The sequence below is a fragment of the Sus scrofa genome, chromosome 15, assembly GCF_054392235.1.
Source record: "Sus scrofa isolate SSC_HxYL_T2T_F1_AM1 chromosome 15, Sscrofa_HxYL_maternal_Yorkshire_Landrace_v2.0, whole genome shotgun sequence".
NCBI classification, from domain to species: Eukaryota; Metazoa; Chordata; class Mammalia; order Artiodactyla; family Suidae; genus Sus; species Sus scrofa.
The window spans coordinates 58,353,679-58,371,086 of NC_139397.1; the positions used below are offsets into that span (position 1 = coordinate 58,353,679).

Below are 17,408 nucleotides of genomic sequence, written 5' to 3' on the forward strand. Positions count from 1 at the left end.
TCCTTATAGAATTAATGAGAATTGCAGTGATCTGCCATGGGGAATTAGAATTTGAAAAGCCTTTTCCATGTGCATTATTCCCTAATGTCTAGAACCAGATAAGTAGACTCTAATTTTAAATGTGCAATTATCCAAACAAGATGAATGTGCAGGGCAATGCTGGGTAAGAATGTCGATCTTTAGGTTAATATTTATTCTCCTTTCTAATAGACATATAGTTGGCAAAAGCTATGTCTGTCAGATCTCTAAAGACCACAGCTCACCCAGGAGATTTGTAGCCAGTTTATCTTACGTCAACTATGGACATACCAGGCCAGGGAGACACATCCCAGAATAAGCCCCTTGCTATTGTCCTTTGTAGTGTTTTTGATCTGTTATTTCATTTTGAGTAGATTTGTATTTTGTAAAATTCAAAGTGATAAAGCATAACAGCATTTGAGACTTTTCCAAACAAACCTCTAAAGTGTGTGCATATATGTATATATATACACACACATACACACACCAACACTATAGGATTATGGAATATTTTTTTAAACTGGAAACAAAGACCTTAGAAATCATAACCTATGATAGATGCAAACTATTGCCTTTGGAATGGATAAGCAATTAGATCCTGCTCTATAGCACTGGGAATTCTATCTAGTCACTTATAATGGAGCATGATAATGTAAGAAAAAGAATGTATGCATGTATGGGTGACTGGGTCACCTTGCTGTACAGTAGAAAATTGACAGAACACTGTAAACCAGCTATGATGGAAGAAATAAAAATCATTTAAAATAAAAAAAAAAAGAAATCATAACCTATCCCTTAATTTTGTAGGTAAAGGAAACCAAAATTGAAAGAGTAGAATATGTTACTGATAGACCAGCATCAAAATATGTTGGTTTATGTTCAAAGCAAAAAAGCATATATGTATCAAATATGGGAATTTTTTAACCTCTGTCTTTGTAATTTGTATATAAGTATTCTACCATGAGTGTGGGTATTTAATAAATGAAAATGACTTGTATTCGATGTGCTTCAATTTCAGAAATTTCAAAATTATTTTTCAGGACAATAGGTTCCTCTTTAAAAGTGTATTAGTAATTCTATTTTAAAAATAAAGCATATCCTTTGCAGCACAAACCTAGGCAACATTCAGTAGTTAGTATATACTGTATCCACACACAAACATGTTTTTCTGGAGTTTCCGTCGTGGCTCAGTGGTTAACGAAACCGACTAGGACCCTTGAGGTTGCAGGTTCAATCCCTGGCCTTGCTCAGTGGGTTAAGGATCTGGTGTTGCCATGAGCTGTGGTGTAGGTCGCAGACGTGGCTCGGATCCCATGTTGCTGTGACTCTGGTTTAGGCTGGTGGCTACAGCTCCGATTAGACCCTTAGCCTGGGAACCTCCATATGCCACGGGAGCGGCCCTAGAAAAGCCAAAAAGCCAAAAAAAAAAAAAAAAAAGTTTTTTCTTGTTAGGTAAATAATGTATATGCTTACCGATGAAGCTTTTGTAAGCTCTGTGTATTTGGGACATATTTTGTGTATAACAGTGATTTGTAAAAGTGTTGGATAAAAGCAAATACATTCAAGACTACGTGCAAATGGCAATGCAGCAGATTCCAGTAGAAGGCATTTTGATCGATAAGTAAATTCTAATAATCCAAGTTTTACCTCAGTTTTAAGGATCATGATTTTCCACAGAAGGACATATTTATTGTAAACCCTAAGCAGTCTTTGTGAAACCTGAAAAAGATTTGTGAAAACAGCCTGCAATAAAAATCACACACGCTTCATAAAACACTACTTGATAGATATCACTTGCACCATTAAGAACTAAACGACAAAGGATGTAATTTCAGTTCTGGCATGCAATATTAATCGAAAGCCTTTAAAACATCTTGCTGATGGGAACTATGACAACGTGACATTGAAGAATTATGAGCTAAAGACGTCTATCTTAATCAGATTTTCAAAGTAAATGCCATAAAACATAAAGTTGTTTCATTCATCTTTACATTTTCACATGTTTCCGTGGGAACATCATTTTCTAGTGTGTTGCTTTAAATGCAAAGAATGCAATTCAGTACTTAAAAGTATGAGTTCAGGCTACAGTATTGAAGCAACTTTTTGCCAACCACCCTGCAAACACAAGGAATTATTTCTCTAGAAATGTATGTTCTTTCCATCTTTTATGCTAGTGATACATTATCCTAAGTAAACACTCTAATTAAATTATATGAAAAGATACTTTTGAGAAATAATAGGTGTATATTTGCCTTTCTAAATTTAGAAATGAGAAGAGAATGTTTTTGAAAACATCCCTATAGAGAGAAATTATCTTATGGGCGTACTAAAACATAAACATCTTCTTTGGCCAAAAAAACACTAAAGGGTCAAAAAAAACTTTTTGCTTTATTTGAATAAATGGAGAAACATCTAAAAATGCAGACTTTTTGTTACAATAGCACTTCACAGATTATAAAAATACTCTAATATATTATTTCTTTTAATTCTCACATTTTAACCCCGTTTTACAGATGAGGAATCCAAGAATTCATTTGTTTATTTTTCTTTTTTTTTTTTTTTTCTTTTTAGGGTCATACCCACACATATGGAGGTTCCCAGGCTAGGGATCCAATCAGAGCTGTAGCCAATGGTCTACACCACAGCTATAGCAACTGGGATCCGAGCCGCGTTTTCGACCTACAGCATAGCTCAGGGCAACGCCAGATCCCTAACCCACTAAGCAAGCCAGGGGTCAAACCAAACCATGTGCTCAAGGATGCTAGTCGGGTTTGTTAATCACTGAGCCACAGAATTCTCCGAATCCAAGAATTTAGAATTTAAAATTGATTTTGCCCCAAGTTACATAGTCATTAAATTTTAGACAGGGAGTTTGAACGCAAGTATTACGGATTGACTGTGTGCCCCTCCCCTCTCCCCCACACCAAATTCATGGTTCCCAAGCCCTCAGCTGCCACATGACTGTCTCTGGAGGTAGGACCTCAATGACGTAATTAAGGTTAAAGGAGGTCGTAAGGCCGAGGCCTTGATCTGAAGGGATTAGGATTCTGATGGCTCTCTTGCTCCTTCCTGTGAGGAGGCAGGGAGAAGCTGTCTACCAGCCAAGAGAATCTCTGCTGGACCTCAGACCTTGAGCTGGAACTTCTAGTCTCCAGAATCCTGAGGAAAGCAATTCCCACTCCTTAATCACCCCATGCGTAGAATTTTGTTATGGCAGACCAAGCAGACTAACTCTCCAGGTCTCCCTTATTCCTCACTGTGAATAAGTAAATCTAGTGCTTATTTACCTCTTCGAGGGAAGTTTTAATCAACCGGCACTGAAATATTTGTAGACTCATGAAATAAAAGATCAAAAGATCTATGACACAGTATCTCACTCACCGGCTTGTTTTTGAACTTCTGTTTTCAAGAGGAAGGCTTCTAGTGGCAATTAGCATCCCATAGAAAGATGCAGGCTTCCAGCCTCAAAAAATCATGCTTACTATTTTAAAAGATGCGACAAAGCCTCAGAAAATACATGCAACAAAGCCTCAGAAAATACATGTCCTTAATCTCCCAAACAATACCAGCACTTCACATTTCTAGGCATTTATGGAACACTTTCCTATACATGATCTCATTTTGATATTGGTTTTCATATATCTCCCAGATTTAACATCCTTTTCACTATACCATCCTGCTTTCCTTTGATGCTCAGTCATTAAAGCTGCAGAAAATATATATTAGGAAGAGGCTTTTAGTGTTATGCACACACACACAAATTATCCCCAAATTAATAATGACAGAGAAGGGAATTCAGCAAGTATGCATGTGTCAGCTAAAACTATTACTCTATTTCCTTTTTTTTTTTTTTTTTTTTTTTTTTTGTCATTTGTCTTTTGTCTCTTTAGGGCTGCACCAGCGGCAGATGGACATTCCCAGGCGAGGGGTCGAATTGAAGCTGTAGCTGCCGGCCTATGCCACAGCCACAGCAACCCAGGCATCCAAGTCGCATCTGCAGCCTACACCACAGCTCATGGCAACGCCAGATCCTTAACCCCCTGAGCGAGGCCAGGGATCGAACCCGCAACCTCATGGTTACTAGTCAAGTTCATTAACCTCTGAGCCATGATGGGAACTCCTGTGTCCTTTTTTTTTTTTTTTTCTTTCTTTCTTTTTCTTAATTGTAATCAATTGTTATTTCCTCAAAACATTATTTTTTTTCCTACTGTACAGCATGGTGACCCAGTTACACATACATGTATACGTTCTTTTTTCTCACATTATCATGCTCCCTCATAAGTGACTAGACATAGTTCCCAGTGCTATGCAGCAGGATCTCATTGCTAATCCATTCTAAAGGCAGTAGTCTGCATCTGTGAACCCCAAGCTCCCTATTTCCTTTTTAATCAAAGAGCATCATAGCATGGTTTCCACTTAAGAGATCACCCCCATTGCAAATGCCAAGAATGGGAAGGGTACAGTGGGTTCCACTGAGTCTGTGTTGCATCTATGTGATATTATTTTTATTTTTGTCTGTCACTTGTCTCTCAGACTTTTAAACTTAATTTTTATTTCATATTGAAGTACAGTTGATTTACAATGCTATGTTAGTTTCAGGTGTACAGCAAAGTTACTCAATTATACCTATTCATATATCTATTCTTTTTCAGATGCTTTTCCCATGTGGATTATTATAGAATATTGAGTAGAGGTCCCTGTGCTATAATGTTGAGTAGTAGGTCCATGTCGATTATCTATTTTATGTATATTAGTGTGTATATGTTAATCCCAAACTTCTAACTTAATATGTGTGATAACACACATCTCTGCTTAGAAGTCATAATATAATTGGAAGGAAACTGAAAATTTGATTCTATTTCAATTTAAGGTATCAATATATGATAGCAAATAACATTTAAGAAAAAAATCAATGCCAAAGTTAATGTTTGGGGGGAACCAGATCAGCAGAGTTGTTGGGATTTTCTGTGTGTTCTCTAATCACTTAGAGAAATATTTGTTTCTGAAATATTTGTTTTTAAAAAATTAGAAAAAAGTTCAGATAAAGTAGGCTGAATCTCTTTTTCCTAAAATTGACTAGTTAGCTGTAATATTTAAATGTGTTATAATTTAAATGTGTTATAACTGTTCAAAAACAAATCATTTTATTTAAGTTTGAAAGTTCCATTCTGGCATTTTACATGATTGTTTTCACAAGCAATTTTAACAGTCAAAATCTGAAGTAAATTTAAATTTGATATAAAATGATTTTTACTTAACATTCCTTAAGATGTTACTAAGTGAAGCATAAGGTAACACAGAGTGGTTTATTGAAAAAATAAAAATGTTAGTTTTACTATTTATGACATAAGATAATGTGGTAGGTATTTATATGAATTACTATAGTACAGTTTTTGTAATATTTACCTCTGAGGTAAAGTAATTTTTTTACACTATGTCCCTTAAGTGTTTTACATGTATGACTTAAGATACTCTGCTAAGGTTTTTTAAATTATCTTAACAAAAAAAATTTTTTTTAGTTTTTATTTAAGTATAGTTGATTTACAATGTTGTGGTAATTTCTGCTGTACAACAAAGTGATTCATTATACATGTACACATGTCCATTCTCTTTCAGATTCTTTTCCCACATTGATTATTACTGAATATTGAGTAGAGTTCTCTGTGCTATACAGCAGGTCCCGTTTGGCCAATCATTCCATATACTTCAGTGTTCATGTGCCAATCTCAAACTCCTAGTCCATCCATCTCAAACTCCCAGCTCACACTTTCCCCTTCAGTGATCATAAGTTTTCCAAAGTCTGTGTGAGTCTGTTTCTATTCTGAAAACACTTTTATTTAAATAGTTCTAACTTAGACCTAGCAGGAATGGGATGGTGAATTCTTACTTCAGTTGCGAAGGTGAAAAATCTAGATAAGCAACTGTGGAGTATGAAGTTGTACAAAGATATCAGTCAAATGTTTTTAACTGAGAACATGTTATTGCAAAAATGAAATAAAAGTTTTGGAAGTCTTCTTTAAGCTTGCCAAAGGAAATCTGGACACCAAGAAAAGAGACACCCTCAAGCTTGAACAACCTCATGTTTCCTAATCACCTAAAGTAGTATGAATGCATCTTAATTAGTTTCTAAGTGTTTTTCTAGTAGATCCTCTTATGGGAAAAAAAAAAAAGATATAATTTTGGAAGAGATAAAAACTTCAGCAAATATAAAAAGTGTAAATATCTGCTCATATTATCTACTTTTATAATTCAATTGCTTGGGGTATTTTTGGTTATTGCATTACGTAAGTACTTTATATGCTGTGGATATTAAACCTCTTTTTGAATGTGTGATTTGCAAACATTTTCTCCCAGTCAGTAGGTTGTCTTATCTTAAAAATTTTTAATATTTGTAACATATACTAATATGTTTCAAGAAAATATCATATAGGACCTGAAATAGAATTTTAAAGCTAAAAAACTTTCAAAATCATTCCATAATCTCACTCTACCACCTCAACACCCCCATTCTTTGACAGAAGAGAAAAACTGAGGCTCACAAGTTAGTTGATTTCTATGTGGTTACCTTTAGTTAGTTAAAAATGCAAGTACTCAACCCTGTGTCTCCTGTTTCCTTTTCTAGTACTTTTTATTCTATACCAGACATTTTCTTTGTGATAAAGAATATGTTATCTAAAAAGCATAGCAAATTCTACATTATTTGGAATATTCAGCTTGCTTTTCTTGTTCTTTGTAAGCCATTTATCACATAGGAATAGCTTTTAGTTTCCTTCCAGCCTGTTCTTATCCATATTACAAATATGTACTTTATATCATATCATAACTCCATTTAAAGTCAATAAAATTTAATTGCACTAAAATCAAATGCCCATTAGGAAAGCAGAGAGGAGAGAAAAGTCTTTATTGATTGTATGTCAACAATTCTTCATTGTCAAGATTTGGACAGATTCTTCCCTTTTTTGCTTACTTTCTCAGGTAAAATATTTTAAAATGGGTCAAAGAATGTCCTGAAGCATATACTGAGACATTTTAAAGGTATTTTCATCCATTTTTCTACACATGTATAATAGATAGGTTATACATATATTTCTGTAAGAAATGATTATGGAAAACTCAGACCTCTAGAGAGGATAATATGTTGGTGGCATCATTAGTGTTAAGTATATTGAAAGCAGGAGGTAGCCATTGCCATGTGTTTCCACCCACTGAAATAGGTTAGAGTGATGGACATTTTAGATTAAGTATGTACTTTCCAGCAGCCATTAAGGAAGCCAGAATATTTTCAAAGAGGAAGATATTGCTATTCAAGAGAACTTGCCTTTAAAATAAACCGTAAGTCCGAAAAGCTGGTATCCAGTGATTAAAAAAAAGAATGGCAGAGATAATTCATTTGAAATGAAAAAGAGATTAGTACGTTTATATTCTGTATAATTTGACAGCCATAGGTATGGTGGAAAGCTGTTTCCCAAAAAAACCTCTGTTCTTGCCTTTTGGAACTTTTCACTGAATGTATAGTGAGCTTTCATTCTTTTTTTCAAATTACTCTTTCATATTTAAGCACTCTTGGTCTTTCCAACACCATCTGAGTGATTTTCCCAGATCTCTTTTTCAACACACTGGTACTCTCTACAGCTATGTCTAATAATTCTGTTTAAGCTACCCAGTAAGTTTCCAGTTTCAATGGCTTGCATACACATTCTAACTCTTTATTTTTATTTTATTTTATTTTATTGTCTTTTTGCCTTTTCTAGGGCTGCTTCCCGCGGCATAAGGAGGTTCCCAGGCTAGGGGTCAAATCGGAGCTGTAGCCACTGGCCTACGCCAGAGCCACAGCAATGCAAGATCCGAGCCACGTCTGTGACCTACACCACAGCTCACGTCAACACCAGATCCTTAACCCACTGAGCAAGGGCAGGGATCAAACCCGCAACCTCATGGTTCCTAGTCGGATTCATTAACCACTGAGCCACGATGGGAACTCCCACATTCTACCTCTTTAGAAACTGCCTCTTTTTTTCATAGTGTCTTATGTTCTTAATTTCTTTTAAATCTGTAATCATTCTAAACCTACTTATAGTTTTACCTTATGGCTATATCATCTAAAGTTTAGAGAGAAACACTTTCTTGCTGCTGTTTTGTCTGTAGATTTTGACTCAAGGTAGATTTTCTCGTACATTTTTTATTTTTGGACAGTTAATTCATTGAAAGTAGGGTTTTATCTGTGGAAATCCTTGTGATTTGGGTTGAGAGCATACTCCTAAAGAATTTTTGGTTTGCTTCTTCTGTGTTCCTGGGGCGGGGCGGAGGAGGGGTGCGTGGCAGAGAAGGAATTGTTGCTGGGGAACACCGCTTTTCATGGTACTTTCTTAGCTTGGGGTCCCAAACTATGTTTTCTGTTTTGGTTTGGTTTTGTTTATTTAAGTTTATTGAAGTATAGTTGATTTACAAAGTTGTGATAATTTCTGCTGTACAACAAAGTGATTCAGTCACACATGTACACATATCCATTCTCTTTCAGTTTCTGTGCCCACAAGGATCATCACAGAATATTGAATATATAGATAGTAAAAGTATCAACCTTGATACTCCAACTCTAGAGAAGCCCAGGCTGCTGGTTGACATTTTTAGAAGTTGTTTTCTTCCCCACCCACGCTCAAGACAGCACAGCAAGATTCCTTATTGTTCTTTCTGCGATGAGAAAGTTTTCAAGTCTACTCTTAGACGGAGGGTATAGCGTTTTAAGGGTCCAGGCCATGTGTTTTATTTTGGACACCTGTTTGAAGAAAGAGATCAGTTTGGAAGAAAACTTCGGTTTTGTTTGAGGCAGGTGGGAAGAAGGTAAGGATACAGCCAGGAAGTAAAGTGAGAAAGAATGAATTTTGTGATAGAGAAACAAAGGCTTTAATCCCAACTTTGCTACTCCCCAGTAAATGGGCTTGGCTCCTTCCAAATATTTATCTAGTTCAACATGGTCTGTGTATCTTACTGTATAGTCCTGGAGGGCCTAAAACAGAGTTTATTCATTTTTTTATTCAACTTGCTGTCTTTGGTACCCAAGAGTACTCGAGCCATAGGAGGAAGATGTGTCTCCAGTTCTCTGTTAGTTTGGTCAAGGTAAAAGTGCTTCTGTCTTCGTGTTTCTCTCCAACCCCCAGCCTCATCCCCTCTCTTTCATCTCCCCCTTCCTCCTCACTCCACCTCCCTCTGTCTGTCCCTCCATTCTCCATCATCCATTTGTCTGTTGTTAGCAGACTGGACTCAAACTGCAAACAGTTATTTTAAAGCAGCCCAGCTCTCAGCCGCTAGCTTCTATCTCCCTTCCAAAATAGAGTGTTTCTTCCCTGGGGACAGTTACAGCCAGCCCACAGCTGAGCTGCAGGGGAGGAAGAAAGAGGACAGAATAAATAGGAAAGGACAGAACGGGGTGGGACAAAGCCTCAGGACTAGCTGCTCAAAGTAAGTGCCTGCCCCTGTCTCCCCGTCACCTCTCCTCTCACACTCATCTTTCAGTCCCTCCCACCTGGGCAGAGGCACAGGTACAAATGTGGACATACCCTCCCACAAAGAGATTTGTATCTCCCAGCAGCTATTATTTTCTCTCCCAGCTTTCCCGTTTGAAAGTCCATTTCCACTCTGCTCCCCCAAGACCACAGCTCAAGGCTGTAAAGGAGAGAGAGAGAGCGCCTCCGCTGAATTGCACCTCACAGTCTGGAAGCTGCCTGTAGTGGCTTTTAATTTACACACACACACACAAAAAAAAAAAAAAAAAAAATTCAGACCCGCAGATATTCCCAGATAGGTTTTTTGTTTTTAAAAAAGATATGTTACTTTTTTTTTTTTTTAATTTAACTCCTGGCATGATTCTCTGGCCATACTAGATGGGAAAAGAGACTCAGCTAAACTTCATGACTATGAGATCAGATTCCCTCTTCTCTGAGAACTGCCAAGACAGTAGTTTATTGTGATCCCTATGACATTTCTGATTCTTGTCTTGTTGCCTGTTAAAGGAAAAAATATTTCCTCTTCAGACATACTGGATAGCGTGTTTCTGCTTCTTGTGATAATGGTATTAGTTACCCACAGGGCTCTTCAGTTACTTTGTCTTTCCTCATGATATTCTGTCTTGAAACTGGTTGTTTCTTCCCTACCATTAGTAAGTTGCCTTTTCACCCTTATTATATGTCAGGCACTGTGGGTTTTAGATTTCTTTAAATACACACTGTAAAATAAATGAAGCACAGAGAAACACGTAACTTCTAGAAAATATCCTGCTGAAAGGAGTTCCCACTATGGGGCAGTGGGATAAGGATCTGGCATTGTCTCTGCAGCGTCCCGGGTTCCATCCTCATCCCCCAGCAGTGGGCTGAGGATCCAGAATTGCCACAGCAGTGGTAAAGGTCGCAGCTGCAGCTCAGATTTGATCCCTAGCCTGGGACTTTCCGTATGCCATGGGCGCAGCTGAAAGAGAAAAAAATATATATATTTTTTCTTTTATAAATATATATGTATATATATCCCACTGAAAAATAAGTATCCCATGAAAAATAAAGATCCTGAATTTATTGTTGTTTGTTTGTCTCTATGGCCCCCTCCACATCACTAGTTCCTACCGCAGATTCTCAATCCAGGAAAGTTGTCAAGAGTTTCTTCCCCTCAACCCCCAGAGAACTCAGTTAATATACCTTACATTTGCTTGGAATTGGGTTTTATACATTGATTAAACTGGAGTCTACTCCATTATCAAACAGCTTTTAAACTCTAACCGTCAGCACATCTTACTGTGTATATCGTGATCCAGGCTCTTACTCCGTTCTGGTAGGTTTAATGGGACGGGCTTCGATGTTCTTAAAGGAGCTGAGTTCTTTGGTGGCAAAGAGCTGAGCAAAATGAGCAACATCAAATATTATTTAGTCTAATATTTGTTAATATAACATAAATCTGAACAAATAATCTGCTATCATTTGCATTCAGCTTATCGAATAAAAATAAGCAACTAGTAGGCTGTCATGAAAGCCAAACAGTTACATGAGCAGCAGGGACTTGAACAAAGAAAGGTAGGCTGAAAGAAAGGGCACTAGTTAGGTATAATATATAATTTCTGGTAAGTATGTTGCCAAGAATTTTATTTTTTTAAAAAAAGGAATAATAGTGGAAAAAAATAACCTGCACCTTTCCTAAAATATTTGGAGCATTTCTAATCATTTGTTTTAAAATACCAGGAAAACACACTATATTTGGCAAACTATAATATATATTTCATGTATTGTTTCCTGTCTTACAGGTTTGTTTGTATTTTACATATTCTTATGTACTTTATAGACTCGTTCCTATATCTGCATATCTTAAAAGGTAGATTTTGAATATTGGAACATCTGCCATGGTTCAAAAGAAATATTCCAAAAATCCAATTCCTAGGGTGAAATTACATACTGTCCCGCCTGGATGAGATGACCCCTCTAGGTCATGTTATTGCACAAATGTCACCAGTCATTCAGCGTATTTTTAGGAGTCTTCAAAGTACAAGGCTTAGCATATGAAGGTACTGAAAAATCCAAAGAGCTTTACATTAAGATTCCCTGCCTTTCAGCACATGAGAATTTAGTTGGGAAAATAAGACATGTTTGCAGATTACCTTACAATTAAAGACATTATGGACAGGCTCCATTTGGTACCACTTCAACTCTCCCTTCGTTGACCTCTTCACAAATAGTCATTCATTCAACTAATATTTGTTGAATATGATCATGTGGTCTTTGGAGGTTCATAGGTAATTCTTCATAGAGAGTTTAACAGGAGACATGAAACCTATAAAATTAGTTATAATACAGAGGGGAAAGTGAAAAGAGCCTTGGAAAAGAAAGATGAAAGACTCTAGGAAGATGCAAAGAAGAAAGAACTGACCTACTTGAAGAAAGCAGAAGGGATGTCATCTTTCTTAGAGCTTGAAATGCCCAGGGTTTGAATATAGAAAGATGGAGGGAAAATGTCTTTCCGATAGAAGCCACTGTGCAGAACTGGAAAGGTGTGTGGGATACAATGGGTACAGGAAACTTAACTAGGACACAGATAGAATTTCCCCCACAGGAGGATTTATGGGGGAAACGTTCATAAAAATATTTGGGGGCTATCTTGAATGTGTATCATGTTCATGCTTAGAGTTTGTGTTATGTTTTATTGTCACTAGAAAGCTGTTTGGAGTTTTCCAGAAGCAAAACGACAGAACTGGCTTTTGGGAACTTCAAAATTGATGCCTGAGAGGTCTCCTTGCCCCATCTAAAACTTTTTCTCAAGCCCATTCAAAGCCTGTATCAGTGGATTAACTTAAAGCAAAGGCTACGGTTGATGCTTTGGTTGTTCTTTGTGGATCTGCCCACCAGAATTAGATTCTAAATGCTGGTCTCCACGTCTAAACTCTTTTCTTTGTTTCCTTGTGCCCACTTTGAACCTCAGTTGTAAAACTTTCCCTGGATGATCAACTGTCTTCCTATGAGGACTTACAATATTCTGTTTATTCTCATAACTTTTCTTAAGCAAATGTTTTGGTCTTAAAAACACTCCCAATCATGTGACTTATCATTTTCCCTCTTTGTGCTTGCCACAAGGTAATTTAGAGCCAGCTTTGTATCCTACTTAAAAAAAAAAAAGGCATAGGCAGCAGGCATTTTGTCCATTCGCCTCATATCTGCCTTTATCTTATCTTTCCCACTTCTGTTTTCTTTTATTCTATCTTCTTCTCTATGTTAAATTTTATTTTATCTTGTAAGACTGTAGAAACAATCTATCCTGAGTAAATTAGATGAGATAAATACATACTCCAGCTGCTTCTCACATCCTATAGAATTAGCCTTGAGCACCATCCGAATCCTTGGATTTTGCCTCTCTTTGTTCGGCTGCAGAATTTAAATTTCTGGCCAGGCGGTCTCTCTCCTCTTGCTCAGACTCTGCACTTATTCCTTTCCATCAAATTTATTTATTTATTTTTTTTGTCTTTTGTCTTTTTAGGACTACGGCATATGGAGGTTCCCAGGCTAGGGGTCAAATCGGATCTGTAGCTGCCGGCCTACACCACAGCCACAGCAACATGTGATCTGAGCCTCGCCTGCCACCTACACCATAGCTCACGGCATCACTGGATCCTTAACCCACTGAGCAAGGCCAGGGATTGAATCTGTAACCTCATGGTTCCTAGTCAGATTCGTTTCTGCTGCACCACAACGGGAATTCCTGTTCCATCAAATTTTAGGTTGAACCTAGCTTTCATTATCTGGATTTGTTCTCTTGGTAAGCCTCCTGATTAGGTAGTCAAATCAGAAGAGGCCCCAGCAGGCAGAACCCAGTGTGCTGAAATAACCTCACAGACAGCTGGAAAGAACAAGGATCATTGCATTATGTCTTCCACATTACAAGTTCCCAGTACTTACTTGCTCAATGAATAAGTGAATCCAAAGAAAGCCACAGCAGAACTAATTATTTTTGAAACCTTAAATGGAAGTTTTTAACCTACTCTTTATATTTTAAGAATAAGAATCTTCCAGAAACTAACACAATATTGTAAATCGATAATACTTCAATAAAAAATTTAAAAATTTTTAGGAGTTCCTTGATGTGCTGCTGACTAAGGACCCAATGTTATCACTGCTGTGGCTCAGATTTGATCCCTGTCCAGGGAACTTCTACATGCCATAGGCATGGCCAAAAAAAATTTTTTGGATTAAAAAAATGAATAAAAATCTTTTTTTATATAATGATTTTTACTTTTTTCCATTATAGCTGGTTTACAGTGTTCTGTCAATTTTCTACTGTACAGCATGGTGACCCAGTTACACATACATGTATTCATTCTTTTTTCTCACATTTTCATGCTCCATCATAAGTGACCAGATAAAGTTCCCAGTGCTACACAGCAGGATCTCATTGCTAATCCATTCCAAAGGCAATATTCTGCATCTATTAACCCCAAATTCCCAATTCATCCCATTCCCTCCCCCTTCCCCTTGGCAACCACAAGTCTATTCTCCAAGTCCATGATTTTCTTTTCTGTGGAAAGGTTCATTTCTGCCATATATTAGATTCCAGATATAAGTGATATCATATGGTATTCGTCTTTCTCTTTCTGACTTCACTCAGTATGAGAGTGTCTAGTTCCATCCATGTTGCTGCAAATGGCATTATTTTGTTCTTTTTTATAGCTGAGTAGTATTCTATTGAGTATATATACCACATCTTCCTAATCCAATCATCTGTCGATGGACACTTGGGTTGTTTTCATGTCTTGGCTATAGTGAATAGCGCTGCAATGAACATGCTGGTGCATGTGTCTTTTTCAAGGAAAGTTTTATCCAGATATATGCCCAAGAGTAGGATTGCTGGGTCATATGGTAGTTCTATGTATAGTTTTCTAAGGTACCTCCATACTGTTCTCCATAGTGGTTGTACCAGCTTACATTCCCACCAACAGTGCAAGAGGGTTCCCTTTTCTCCACACCCCCTCCAGCATTTCTTATTTGTGGACTTATTAATGATGGCCACTGTGACTGGTGTGAGGTGGTATCTTGTGGTCCTTTTGATTTGCATTTCTTTAATAATCAGTGATGTTGAGCATTTTTTCATGTGCTTGTTGGCCATCTGGTATATCTTCCTTGGAGAAATGTCTATTCAGGTCTTTTGCACATTTTTCCATGTTGGCTTTTTTGCTGTTGACTTGTATAAGTTGTTTGTATGTTTTAGAGATTAAGCCCTTGTCAGTTGCATCATTTGAAATTATTTTCTCCCATTGTGTAAGCTGTCTTTTTGTTTTCTTTTTGGTTTCCTTTTCTATGCAAAAGCTTGTCAGTTTGGTTAGGTCCCATTGGTTTATTTTTGCTTTTATTTCTGCTGCTTTGGGAGACTGACCTGAGAAAACATTTGTAAGGTTGGTGACAGAGAATGTTTTGCCTATATTCTCTTTCAGGAGTTTGATGGTGTCTTGTCTTATATTTAAGTCTTTAAGCCATTTTGAGTTTATTTTTGTGCATGATATGAGGGTGTGTTCTAGTTTCATTGATTTGCATGCAGCTATTCAGGTTTCCCAGCAATACTTGCTGAAAAGACTTTTTCCCATTTTATGTTTTTGCTTCCTTTGTCAAAGATTAATTGACCATAGGTGTCTGGGTTTATTTCTGGGTTCTCTATTCTATTCCATTGTTCTGTCTGTCTGTTTTGGTACCAGTACCACACTGACTTGATTATTGTGGCTTTGTAATATTGCCTGAAGTCTGGGAGAGTTATGCCTCCTGCTTGGTTTTTGTTCTTCAGAATTGCTTTGGTCTTCTGTGGTTCCATATAAATTTTTGGATTGTTTGTTCTACTCTGTGAAAAATGTCATGGGTAATTTGATAGGTATTGCATTGAATCTGTAGATTGCTTTGGGTAGTAGGGCTTAAATTCAACAGTTCAACATATTGAAATGTGATGATGATAGATCTTAAAATTATTTAATTTTTCAATAACAGTTTTAATATTTATGATACTTTCCCATTTATGCAGTGCATGTATTTGTTATTGACTCAGCAGATCTTTGGAACATAGAAGCTTGATAAATATCTGTGGATTGAATAAGTGTCTGAATAAATGAATGAATGAGTGCATTTCATTGAATCTTTAGATTGTGCTAATTCCTGGATGAAACAATCTTTTTTTTTTTTTTTTTTTTTGCTTTTTAGGGCCACACCTCCAGCATATGGAACTTCCCAGGCTAGGAGTCAGACCGGAGCTACAGCTGCTGGCCTACACCACAGCCACAGTAATGTGGGGTCCAAGCCACATCTGCAACCTACACCACAGCTCATAGCAACACTGGATCCCCAACCCACTGAGTGAGGCAAGGAATCAAACCCCCAGCCTCATGGATACTAGTTAGATTCTTTCTGCTGAGCCACAATGGAAACTCCCTCTAGATGGGACAGTCTTATTTCCCACACTACAGATGAGGAAATGGAGGCTCACTCACTATCATGATGCTTGACAGAATCAGGAATTAAATCTGGTGTTCTGATTTCTACTACCCTGCGCGTCCCTCAACATAGTATAATATCTAATTTGTAATATTTTATGTCATACCTCATATAATACCATTCTTTCATGGAGCTGTGCTTAAAAACATGGAGTCATCTGCTCCATTCATCTGCCTCTTTTTAGACACCATCTTAATACTTTTCCTTTTGAAATTTGTCTCTTTTTTTCTCTGTGTTAGGAGGCCAGCCTAGTCTAGGCGCTCATTACTGCACCTTATTATATCATCCTATAAGCAAGCTTCTTGAAATGTTCCTTAAAGCCATCTCTAGAGTTTCTAAGCATATGCACTGATGCTAGGGACAACAAGGCTAATTAGTTATTTGATACCTGAATAATAAATCTTCCATGAATTTTAAACCGTTCGTTTCTTTTTTCTCACACAATTAAAACTGTATGTGCTATTTTAACCCTGACATTCCTTCAAAGCTAATTTCAATTTAACTTATATTTATTTAGGCACACATAATTTTCTGTGAACCCCAAAAGAATGGACCAAGTAAGATTTCTGTAGTTTCTAGTATGCGGGATCTTCAAGTATAGAGACTGTGCAAGGAGGCAGCTCTGTTTCATGTATTTAGACGTATCTTTATCCCGTGTTTCAAGAGTAAAAAATTATTAGTTGTTAAATGATATGATACAGATTATTAGAGACCACTGGAAACATGGAGTAATTACGGATATTATATGCTATGGAAGGAGTTATTTTAATTGTTGTACTCTGTACAGAGGTTTGATCATATATATTCAAACTATTACATATCATGTATTCATTTTATGCAACGAGAATTACAGTGCTAGACTGTATTATTTGGTTTAATCATCACTGCTGGAGTTCACACTGTAGATGAAAGATCGTCCCCGTGTTTCCTATTCTCTTTTAATATGTGTATTTATATTAATAGCATGATTTAATACATCACTTTAAAATTATATTGCACTTTGAACTGCATTTAGTCAAAAATTGACATCTTATGTGCGTGGAACCATAATGAGTTTAGCATTAAATTAAGGAATCATCTGTCTGTTTGCTAAAATGTAGTAGCTGTGAATTCTAGCATGTCCAAAGCTAGGTAATGAGATTGAGAAGTGGGTCTCAGATGTTCCCATTTGTGTATTTTAACTTTTGACTTATGAGCTTTAGGGAAGGTTTTCCTCGTTATAGGCTACTGTTGTGTTTTTGTCTTGAAGTTACTGGATCCTTTTCAGTTCAGGTTTAGAACAGGATATTCATACCATGGACATTGTGGCATGAGTCGCTCTGGTCACCTATGACTTACTCCAAAATGTAGTGGTACTGCATACTGTGAAATTGGAAAATCTGTTCTGTGTGTGTTCTA

The 17,408-nt window shown here is 36.9% G+C and overlaps 1 protein-coding gene across 50 annotated transcripts in view; it reads left to right on the plus strand.

Annotated features, from left to right (window-relative positions):
* The window catches only part of TENM3 (teneurin transmembrane protein 3), a 2,581,468-nt gene that overhangs the window by 2,379,656 nt on the left and 184,404 nt on the right, over window positions 1-17,408 (plus strand). The gene's annotated exons all lie outside the window — the stretch shown is intronic.